This window comes from Dermochelys coriacea, chromosome 3, assembly GCF_009764565.3.
Source record: "Dermochelys coriacea isolate rDerCor1 chromosome 3, rDerCor1.pri.v4, whole genome shotgun sequence".
NCBI classification, from domain to species: domain Eukaryota; kingdom Metazoa; phylum Chordata; order Testudines; family Dermochelyidae; genus Dermochelys; species Dermochelys coriacea.
The window spans coordinates 144,248,394-144,260,319 of NC_050070.1; the positions used below are offsets into that span (position 1 = coordinate 144,248,394).

An 11,926-nucleotide genomic window follows, 5' to 3' on the forward strand; every position below is an offset into this window, starting at 1 on the left:
TCCCCGCCCCCGACAGGCGCTTACCGGCCGTGCCGGGAAGCGGAACAACGTGGCCGCAGCCTGCTCCACTCTGCCACCTCCCAGCCATGCGGCGCTCCACTTCCTGCCACCGGTGAGTGCAGGGAAGTTAGGGAAAGCACACCCTTCGCACTCACCAGCGGCGGGAAATGGAGCGACACGGCCCCAGCCTGCTCCGCTTTCCTTGCCCCGGCCCCAGCTCTTTCGCTGGGAGTGTTGGGGAAAAGGTCCCACACTCGCCTGCAGCGGGAAGCAGAGCGCTGCGGCTGGGAGCTGGTGGATTGGAGCAGGCTGGGGCCGGGCTGCTCTGCTTCCGCCGCTGCTGTTGAGTGTGGGGGGACCCCTTCCCCCAAACCCCTCCCCCGAGCGACATGGCTGGGGCCGGGCCAAGAGAAGCAGAGCGGGCTGCTCCTGGCCCCCCGCTAATCCTCCAGGCCACTCTGGGACTGTGGGGCCCACAAAAGTGCACCCCCACAGCTCCTACTTCCCAGAGCCCCTAACCGCTCCCCAAGACCATCCGTCCCTTATCCAACTCCTCAGCCCCGGCCCGGCACCCTTAACACACTGCTCAGATCAGTGTGTCGGAGCTTTACCGCATTGTATGTGAACCCGCGTTATATCGGGTCGCTTTATGTTGAGGTAGAGGTGTATAATCAGAGCAATAGAGAGTTAGAAGTAGGGAGATTATATTACCTTTGTATTTGGCACTGGAGCAACCACTACTGAAACACTATGTCCAGTTCTGGTATCCACAATACAAGAATGATGTTGATAAACTGGAGAGGGTTCAGAAAAGAACCATGGAATTGATGAAAGGATTGAAAACATGCCTTATAGTGAAAGACTCCAAAGTTCAATCTATTTACCTTTACTAAGAGAAGGTTAAGGGGTTACTCGATCACAGTCTTTAAGTACCTACATGAAGAACAGAAATTTGGTAATAGAGGGCTCTTCAATTTAGCAGACAAGGTACAACGAGATCCAATGGTTGGAAATTGAACTAGACAAATTCAGACTAGAAGGAATGTGATTTTTTTTTAAAACAGTGATGGAAATTAATCATCTGAACAATTTAAGTACTGCGATGGATTCTCTATCATTGGAAAATTTTAAATCAAGAATGGGCATTCTAAAATATTTATGTTCTAATTCAAACAAGGATTAATTCAGGAAAGTCCTATGGCACATATTAGAATATAGGAAGTCAGACTAGATTTTCACAATATACTCTTCTAGCTGTATAATCTATGACTTGGAAGGAGGACATCAAGGCAGGTGCACTCCCTGAATTTTCAGATTTACGAGTTTAACAAGAGTAAATTTAGAGTGTCATTCTTGAAATAAAGCATACACAAGTCTCCACAGAAACTTTTAAAACTGAATGAAAGTACTCCTGTTGTTCTTGGGCCAGTTATGACCCGTGTCCTTTTAAACATCCTTGTATATTAAGAAGTAGTTACAACTGGTCACTAAGGTAATCTGAAATAAATTGATTTGAACCACCAAAATGAACAAACTACTGAGTAATTAGATTACTGTATTGGTGTAACCTTCATCCTTCTGCTCCCTACCGCTTGTCAACTTCACTCCTCATATCACATCTAAGTTTAGATTGCAAACTTCTTCAGGCAGGGACCTTGTATGTGGACCTTTTTTAATGTCTTCTCAGATGAGTTTAGCATGCTCAGGCACTATAAAATAAATACTGGACAAAGTTTGTGGGAGAATTTAAAGGCATTAATATCCAGGATGCACAAGTGACATAACTATATACAGCCAGGTAGAAAAGAGTAAGTGACATTCCAGGCGTATATAAAAGAATAAAGCTGCTGATTTATGAAAACCAGGTGTGCTAATTAAATTTTTTTTCCCCTCAGAGGTGGGTTAAAAACGTTCTCGTCAGTATAATGAAAATGAATTTTTTAAAAGGTTCTTACAAGATATTCTTAGTGAGGTCTTGTGAGGAGATATTAATACGGACAGACCACATATATTTCAATATCGTACACTTGCTCAAAGGCTTGCCTTCGCATATAGCGCTACAACTGAGCCTCTGTAACGCTTTAGTAAAGACGCTCCTACGCTGATGAGAGCTTTTTCCGTCAATGTAGTCAATCCATCTCCTCAAGAAGTAGCTATGTCGACAGAAGCTCTTGTTGACATAGTGCAGTCTACACCGGTGGATTAAATCAGTATAACTACATCATTCAGGGGTTTGGATTTTTCATACAACTGAGCAACAGATTTATATCAGTATAACTAGTTTATTTAATTTTATATATGTTTATTCTCTGCAGAGATCTAGGTGTAACTGATGCCTGGCTGTCTCGGCCAGGTGGCCATGTCCATGGAGAGTCCCAGAAGACAACTGCCCGGATTTTGGCACCTACCAACTAATGACCATGAAGGGCTCACACTCTGCAGGAAACCAACCAGGTTTGACCAGCTGGAGAACAAAGGGCTATGGAGGAGGGCCAGGTAACAATGTTTGCCCTGAAACAAGAACAAAGGACTGAGGAAGGGTCAGGGGGGTTGTTAAGTGTGGGCTGTTGGAGGGGAGAAGCAGCTTCTGGACTGGGACTCAGAAGAGATCAGAGGAGAACTCTGGGCTCTGAACTGACTCAGATGGACTATGCTGTAAACTTCCGTTTTCTGTGATAACCAAGGACTTTCCACCCTGTGTTCCAGACATCTAATAAACCCTTCTGCTTTTACAACACTGGCTGAGAGTCACTCCAGATTAAGGAAACTGGGAGTGCATTGCTCCCTTTGGGTGCGTAAATCTCCCTCTGGGGTCCAGTCCAGGTAGGAGATTCTGCAGGGAGTTCATGGTGAGAAGCAGAGGAGCCAAAGGCTCCGAGACTCAGTCCCAGGAGGCAGTGAAGCCAAGGGACTTATATCCCAGTGAAAGCGAGATACCCTAAGGGGACTGACACACAGAAGGAGGTCATCACAGGGATTGTTCCAGAACTTTTTGAGAGCACTGCACCTGTGGATCCGTGACAACAGGTCCTGCTGAAACTGGTGCAGATAACCATTTAAGTGTTAGGGCTGGTCTCCACTATGGGGAGATTAACGCTGCTGCAATGCAGTAGGGATAGATTTAACAGGTCTAGTGGAGACCTGCTAAATCAATGGCGGAGCGCTCTCTGGTCAACCCCAGTACTCCAGCTCTCCAAGAAGAGCAAGGGAAGTCGACCGGAGAGCATCTCCTACTGACTCAGCACCGTGAAGACACTGGGGTAAATCAACCTAAGCTACATTGAATCCAGCTATGTTATTCACATAGGTGGAGTAGTTTAACTTAGGTCGACTTATCCCCATAGTGAAGACAAGCCCTAAGTTTGGATGGAACAGCCTTTTGCAGACTCATACATCCTGGCAACTAAGTTGTTTTCAACATCAAGTCAGCAGCACCTACTGTTCAAGATTTGTCATTAACCGGTCGGTTCATTAGTGTAAATGGGCTATGGTGATCTAGATTTAACCAAAAAAATGTACGACTGTTACATAGGCATTTTTGTTAGTCTCCTGCTATTCACTTTAGTAGGTTGTGCAAACACACAGCATCTCTGATATACAGATTTAGAAGCCTAATTTTAAGCCCCCCAGTTTGAAAACTTTGGCCACTGTACTTAGCATTTGCTCTGAACAAGTACAATCACAACGGTGGTGAGAGCACCTGTGCATCATTTAGAACCTTATATGTGGACACTGGCACGTTAAGACATTCCAGGGGCTTATAACTAAGGCTACGATTATGTCACAGAAACCCCAGAAGCTGTGGGTGCTGGACCCTCCTTCTTCCTCATTTTGTCAGGGGTATTTTTAGTAAAAATCATAGGCAGATCATGGATGTCTGTTAATTTTTGCTTATTGTCCGTGATTTTTACTAAAAATATCCCTGACAAAATCTAAGCCTTACTTATAACACTGGTTGCAACCTAAATGTTGTAGTGCAAATAAAGCTCTTAGATTATCAGTGCATGCTGGGAGAGAGATTATAGACCAGAGGTGGGCAAACTACAGCCCGTGGGCCACATCCGGCCTGGCCCCTGAGTTCTTGGCCAGGGAGGCTAGCCCCCGGCCCCTTCCCTGCTGTTCCCCCTCCCCCGCAGCCTTGGCTTGCCACGCCGCCAGCACTCCGGCCCACTGCTCCTGCTAGGCAGCACAGCGGTGTGGCTGGCTCCGGCCAGGCAGCGGGGCTGCAAGCTCCTGCTGCTCTGAGCGGCATGGTAAGGGGAAAGGGAGCAAGGGGTTGAAGAAGGGGAAGGGGGTCCCGGGGGGGCAGTCACGGGACAGGGAATGGTTGGATGGGGCAGAGGTTTTTGGGGGGAGGGTATCGGGGGGGGAACAGGGGGGATTGGATTAAGGCATGGGAGTCCCAGGGGGCTTGTCAGGGCATGGGGGCGTGGATGGGGTCAGGGCAGTCAGGGGACAGGGAGGGGTGGTGGATGGGGGTGGGGTCCCAGGAAGGGGCAATCAAGGGACAAGGAATAGGGGGGTTGAATAGGTCGGGGGTTCTGGAGGTGGTGATGGTCAGGGGACGGAGAATGGGGGGGTTGGATAGGCGTGGGAGTCCCAGGGGGCCTGTTGGAGGGCAGGGGGTGCCTAAGAGCCGGAGCAGTCAGAGAACAGGGGGGGTTGGATAGGGGATGGGGTCCCGGGGGATGGTTGGGGTGGGGGGTTCCCGGAGGGGGCAGTCAAGGGACAAGCAGCGGGGGGGGTTGAATGGACCAGGGGTTCTGGGGACAGTGGCCAGGGGACGGGGAATGGGGGGGGAGAGGGTTGGATAAGCATGGGAGTCCCAGGGGGCCTGCTGGGGGGCAGAGGGTGACTAGGGGTCGGGGCAGTCAGGGGACGGGGAGGGGTTGGATAGAGGGTGGGATCCCAGGGGTCGGTTAGGGGTGAGGGTCGGGGCAGTCAGGGGACAAGGAGTAGGCAGGGTTGGATGGGTCGGAGGTTCTAAGGGGGACAGTCAGGGACCGGAAAGTGGGAGGGGGCGGAGGCCAGGCTGTTTCAGGAGGCACAGCCTTCCCTACCCAGCCCTCCAGTTTCACAATCCCGACGTGGCCCTCAGGCCAAAAAGTTTGCCCACCCCGTTATAGATCATTGAGATGCCATTTATAATAACTACCTTGGAAGATACACACAGTGTGGAAACATCCATACCATCAGAAGGAACACAACTGCTGTAGCTGCGCTCCCCTGCTAGAACCTCCAAACAAGCTCAAGGTCTGTTTACAATTAAGTTATGTACAAGCAGTAAAGTAGCTTTAGAGGGCAGGGGGAAGGGATGCTGTGGGATGGACTGGGGGACCTGACTTATTCCACATCACACAGAGACCCTATTTGAAAGATGTTTAAAGAGATTTGTGTGTCTATTGCCAGCATCAAAAAAAGCAGCATATACCAATGGCAAAAAGTATAACAGACGCAGAACCTGGTACCAAGAACAAGGCAACATTTTGAAAAGAATGCTGCTGATGGCAAGGATGCTGCTGCAGTCAGCCAGACTGAAAATTCTGGATCTATTGTTTCCTGTGCCAGCATAAAAGACAGAATCACAGAGACTGCTAGAGTTTCTAATGGGATAAGATTGTACTGGCAGTGACCTTTTGTTTGTTTGTTTTAAATAATTTTTAAGTGAAAATGGGCTGAATATTTTTATTTGCTATAAAAACCCCATAAGGAAAAAGGCTTTCTAAAGCTTTGCTTAGTTTAATTCTAACAATAAACCGAATATGCTTTGAAGAATAAATTAATGTCTAGTAAGTCAGAAATACAACAGAGACCTTTATTATAGAAAAAAAGAAGACTAAAGAACAGCAATTTGCAAAAACAAGTCATTGTTTGAACAAGACACCAAATGGAAATATTAGTTTGGTAATAAGTTGACTATACTTTTAAAACATTAAATAAATAGAAGATTTTTGTCTCTTCTACCAGGTGAAGAGGCAAAATTTCTCTTTAAGATACTTAAAGATAAAAAAAATTAAATTGTTGATTTAAATCAGTCCCTTTTTCAACTAATTAAAGGACTAAAATAAATTGTAAAGGCTTGTCTTAAAACAATGGTTCACAAGCTAGGGTCTGTGGAAAGCTGGTAAGTCACATGGTGCTAATCCACCACCCAAATCCCAGTCTAGGTTTTTCATTGCAAAAGAGACTGGAGGCCTGTAAATGCACTTGGAAACAAGGAACCAGCCCACAGACCACTGCTACATTAGAAGGAAAAAAAGAGAAATAGCTCCCTTGGAAGACACACACTGTGCCCAAAGATACTGAAGCTATTAGTGGGAGAAGAATATGCAGAGGAGGTACAAGCCAGCCAGGGAGTACATCCCAGGGAGTAAAGCAGGGGTCTCCAAAAGTGAATGCTTTTAATGGCATTCCAAATATGGCTCCATTTCTTTCCAAATATAGCATTCAGCATTTCCAAATGGGTAATGGCAAAAAGAAGAGCAGGTTCACAAGGAAATCCCTCAACTTTGCAGAGCCAGATTGAAAATCAAAACTAAAAAGGCTGCGTTTTTTTGGGAGGTGCTATGTGTAGAGCAAAAACCCTGGGTTCTTCTCTAGGAGTTTACTCTGTGACACTATGGCTTTGTCTATAGCAGAGACATTTAAAATGAATTACTGCTGATTCCAACACCAGTTCAGCTGAACTGATGAGAACCGTGAAGATAGGGCTCCAGTGGCTGGCCCCACTTTTAACACAGTTTTCATTAAGCCCTCTTTTCAGCAGGTTTAATTAAAATGATGGTAGATATAATTGTCAGAAGCTGCCAGCGCATTGTCTACACTAGGGCTTCCTCCAACAAAGCAGGAGAATTTTGTAAGTTTTGTAAGGAACATGGATCTGCTCTGTAATTATTTATGAATTCTGTATATTGACCTGGTTATTGGGACATTAGTGCATGAGTATACTGAGTAAATCAACAAGGCTGCTGGGAAACAAGAGGGAAAGCAAAAGAATGGCTCAGGTTAAGGCACCTTCAGCAAAGTACAAAGGGAAAGTCACTGCCTCCCCGACTCCACCACCTGCTGAATTTACCAAACTGGTATGGACACGCAGGCCAAACAACTAGGAACAGATCAGATCAAAACCCTGGCTGGATTAAAAACAACTCTCTCTATGGGGAAGCAGTTGTTGGGGAGCTGTTCAGATTGACAAAGGCACACTCTGAAATATGTGAAGAAGCCAGAACTGCCTGGCCCACCATTACAAGACTGTAAGTAAGTTATGTGCATGTAGCCTGGTTTAAAAATCCTTTTTCTTATGATTTGTTCCTACCATTAAGATTCAGCAATACTTTGGTTTAAGAAGACTGTCTGGTCACTTCACTCACCCTGGTTTCAGACTCCCAAAAGGAAGAATCAAAAGCGCTCAAACCCAGTCGGACCTGCTGGGTACACATGGTCTAGACACAGTGTACTGTAGCCCCAGGCCAAGTGGGAAAACTGCAGAATTCCAACCCAGAAGAAGTAAATACATGAGATCAGATACTTCAGAGAGTAGACAGAGGTACAGCTAGCCCTGTAAGCATAACAGTAGTATGTTCCTGGCTACTAAAAAACAGGCAGCCAGCAGGGGAGTTTGCTACATGAATAAGCCAAACCTTTAACTCCCAGCTCTCTTCTATTCAGCTCAGGGAATATCATGGGCTATTTTAGAGAAAGTCAACATGCCATGGACCTATCAAAGCCAGAGTTCTGGGACAAAAGATGCCATCAGTTTCAACTGAAAGGAATACCCGCAAGACTGGTTCACAGAAAAGTAGTCTTGTTTGCCTAATGCAGAGCAAGTCAGAGAAGGGCTCAGTGGCATACAGATGACTTTGTAAGAGGAATCCTCAACATGCTCTTTTGCAAGGAGGACTGAGTAGAGGCAGGATAGAAAAGACATCATCCAAGATACTATCCTTCATTTACCGAAAGTCCCAACATTACAGCAATTATCACACTGGATGAGTTTCTGAATGTTACTTTTTCTGGAGTCAGCCAACATTTCGATCAGCCACACAAGAAATCTGTTAAAACAATTTGAGGCATTGCAGCTCCCAGCTGACACTGATCCAGGGACCAATACTTTATACTTAAGGAGGCAACAGTTATTACACAACAAGTACCAGGGAGGGGTTAAGATGATCTGGTTTACTGACTAGCAGTAAAAAGTGTGCGTAAAACTCTAGTGCATTAGGGGAAAAATGGGAAGAGTCTGTAGAAAGGGAAATGAGAGAAGATAGCGAGTTCACTTTGGAAAACACCATCCTCCACAGTTTATATTAGGTAAAGAAACCTGATACAAAACTATTTTTCTTTGGTATCTAGTTCTATGGCTTTTCTTTTTTAAACCCGGAAGTATTTGATAAATCCTGGAGGAATGTTAGGAAGAGAGGGAACTTTAAGCAGTGGTGCTCATGTTCAATGAGCCAGCAATTCTGTCATATCTTCCCATAAAAGAAATAAATAAGTTTGTGATTTATTTGTGGTAGCAGATTTGGTTTATTTGGTAAGCTCATCCCTACCTGTATTCAGAAACAAGCCCCCCTGCGCAGGACCCATGAAGTTTTGAATGAGAACTTTGATATTTAATCTAGAAACTAACCATCACTGTAATAAAGCCACTGGCAAGAGAGAGCTTGTCTATGGCAGAATACAAAAAGAATCAGGACTATTTCACTATTGCCATTACTCATTGCTTTCTGAAAGGAGGCAGGAGTGATGAGCCACAATTTTTGTAGTTTCACTCTGCTGCCTCAGGAATTCTCTGTGCAGCAGCAGGAGAGAAAATGGGAAAAAGGACTCTCTCTTCTTCATCCCTTCTCTGAGCCCACTGAGCTTCTGCATTAGCTGCAGCCAATGAACTCAATCTCCCACCTAAGCATTAAAGTTATTAGTCTTGGCATACATTAAAGTTTGATGCAAGGTTTAAATAATTTTCAAACATATGTTCAGAAACAGCACTGCACCAAAAAAGCATATGGCAATAACCATGCTATAGTATAGGCTTATTTTTTGGGGTGAGGGGGAGCCTGTCATAAATATAAAAGGAAGGGTAACCACCTTTCTGTAAGAGCCTGTATACAGTGCTATAAAATCCCTCCTAGCCAGAAGCAACATCCTTTTACCTGTAAAGGGTTAAGAAGCTCAGCTAACCTGGCTGGCACCTGACCCAAAGGACCAATAAGGGGACAAGATACTTTCAAATCTTAGAGGGGGGACTTTTGTTTGGGCTCTTTGTTTACGTGGTTATTCTCTCTTGGGACTGAGAGAGGCCAGACAGAAATCCATCTTCTCCAACTCATCCTAATCCAAGTCTCCAATATTGCAACCAGTATAGGTAAACCAGACAAGGCGAATTAGTTTATCTTTTGTTTTATGTGAATTTAACAAAAGGTTTATTCCTGTTTTCTGTAACTTTAAGGTTTTACCCAGAGAGGGATCCTCTGTGTTTTTAATCTGAATACCCTGTAAAGTATTTTCCATCCTGATTTTACAGAGATGATTTGTACTTTTTTTTTTTAAATAAAATCCTTTTAAGAACCTGATTGATTTTTCCATTGTTCCAAGATCCAGGGGTTTGGGTCTTTGATGATTTTGTAACCAATTGGTTAGGATATTATTCTCAAGCCTCCCCAGGAAAGGGGGTGTGTAGAGCTTGGAGGGATATTTTTGGGGGGGGGGGGGGGAAGAAGATGTCTCCAACTGGTCTCTTTCCCTGTTCTTTGTTTAAAACGCTTGGTGCTGGCAGCATACTGTTTAAGGACAAGGCAAAGTTTGTACCTTGGGGAAGTTTTTAACCTAAGCTAGTAAGAATAAGCTTAGGGGGGCTTTCATGCTGGTCCCCACATCTGTACCCTAGAATTCAGAGTGGGGAAGGAACCCTGACAGAGCCACAAAGAAGTTTACATCAGGTTTTTGTCTACACCACACAACGAATCTTAAACTATTACAGTAAATAGCTATCACTGCTTTCAACAGAACCATACTTGACAGTCATTTTTAACAAGACCATACCTATTACAGTTCTACACCCAGCATATTGATTGACTGAATAAGATTCTGGTCAGTTTCAATCCTGATACTCAGTATGGCAGTGATTAACCTAAACTTCACTGTATGGCGGTACAGAAATGAGTCCAGGACAAAAAAAAACAAACAGAAATAATGGAGGAAAAGAGTGGGGATGTATCCCCAGACACCCCAGGAGGCAGGAAGCTTGTAATGCTGCCCACATGCATTAACAACTACTAGTCAAGACTGATAGACTGGACAACACTAGATCCCAAGAGGCATTCCCCTTAAACCATCCCAATCCCGCCCTATCAGGCAACCACCCTTAATTGAATTCTGATTCTAGCCCCTGCTGCAGAGCCCCATTTTTACACCACCTCCTGGCTGTCGATGTTAGGAAAATTAGCAGACAACAAAAGGTTAGGTTTCAGAGTAGCAGCCGTGTTAGTCTGTATTCGCAAAAAGAAAAGGAGTACGTGTGGCACCTTAGAGACTAACAAATTTATTAGAGCATAAGCTTTCGTGAGCTACAGCTCACTTCATGTGAGCTGTAGCTCACGAAAGCTTATGCTCTAATAAATTTGTTAGTCTCTAAGGTGCCACAAGTACTCCTTTTCTTTTAACAAAAGGTTAAAAATATTTTTCCCACTGATGGAAGTTCTGAGCTTATTGTGATATATCTAAGATTTATGAAAACCAGAAATGAAATTCGGAACTGTTTACCATCATTATAATCCGCAACTTTGTGCCCTAGCCCTTGATACATACACACACTACTTTAAAAAAACATGCACCCAGCAGCAGGCAATAGAAAGTTGCCCCGACTCTGTAGCCACATAGCTACAAAAGTCAAAAATGCACGGGAACCTCACAAAAACGCACTACATTTCGACAAACTATCAAACACGCACCCGCTTTACGTGCGAACCTTCCCATCCCTCCTCCCTAAAACCTAAGGTGTCTCCTGCCCACATGTCCCCCTAGGAACTGTCTGACGGGGGAGGGGGACGGGCTAGGGACGAGGCAGTATCATTGCCAAGGAGCAGCACAGCTCGTTTGGCCGGCTGGGCTGCTGCGATCCCCACGCACCCACCAGCGCCTCCATGTGCTCTGCCCGGGCCCAAGCGCTGGCGGGGCGGCACCGAGCGACCCTCCCGCCTCACCCGCGGTCGGGCTGCACCGGGAACAGGCTGCAGCCCCTCGCTCGGGCACCAGACACCGCCATGTGCGGCGGCGGCGCGGCCCGGGGTCACTTACATAAGGGGCCGGCTCCCCCGCCCCCTCGCCTGCCGGGCCCGCAGCGGCTGCGCCGGGCCGCTCCCTGTGTCCCTCCTGGGCCCGGCGCCCCGCCGGGGAGCCGGAGCCGGCCTAGCCGGGCGGGCTGCAGCGGAACCTCCCGCCGGTACCTGCTGGGGCGGGTGTCACCGCCGTCTGCCTCCTGCCCGGCGCGGCTCCTCTGCCCCGTGCCGGTCAGGGCGGCGGCATCTCCCCACAGCGGTTAAGGCGGGCGCCTGCCTCTCCCGGGCCTGCCCGGTTCCGCCGCACTCGGTGTCTGCGCAGCAACCCGCTCCCCCCCCCCCCCTCACGCACACCCGCTCACCATCGGGAAGGAAAGGGAAGGGGGGGCAGATCTCGCGAGAGCAGCCGCCGTCATCGCGGGAATTTTCAAATTCGCAACCTTTCACTAGGCTCCAGCGGTCCGGGGGGGAGGAGCAGGGGCCCGGGTCCGAACGCAACGGGCGAGGAACTACAAGTACCAGCATGCACCGCTCCATCCGCTGCAGTGCGCTTTCCAGTAGTCCACGGACCATTGCAAGCCGGGAACTGTAGTCTCTTTAGGACTACAAAAAGAAAAGGAGTACTTGTGGCACCTTAGAGACTAACAAAT

The 11,926-nt window shown here is 46.8% G+C and overlaps 1 protein-coding gene across 2 annotated transcripts in view; it reads right to left on the bottom strand.

Moving 5' to 3' along the window:
* Window positions 1–11,696, bottom strand: part of AHCTF1 (AT-hook containing transcription factor 1) — an 87,042-nt gene extending 75,346 nt beyond the window's left edge. Inside the window, exon 1 of one of the 2 annotated variants that reach the window (XM_038393964.2) lies at window positions 11,445–11,696. The gene's annotated coding sequence lies outside the window, so the exon portion shown is untranslated. The remainder of the gene's footprint in view (window positions 1–11,444) is intronic. The other variant, XM_043512276.1, reaches the window with a different exon arrangement.
* Between the last annotated feature and the right edge of the window lie 230 nt (window positions 11,697–11,926).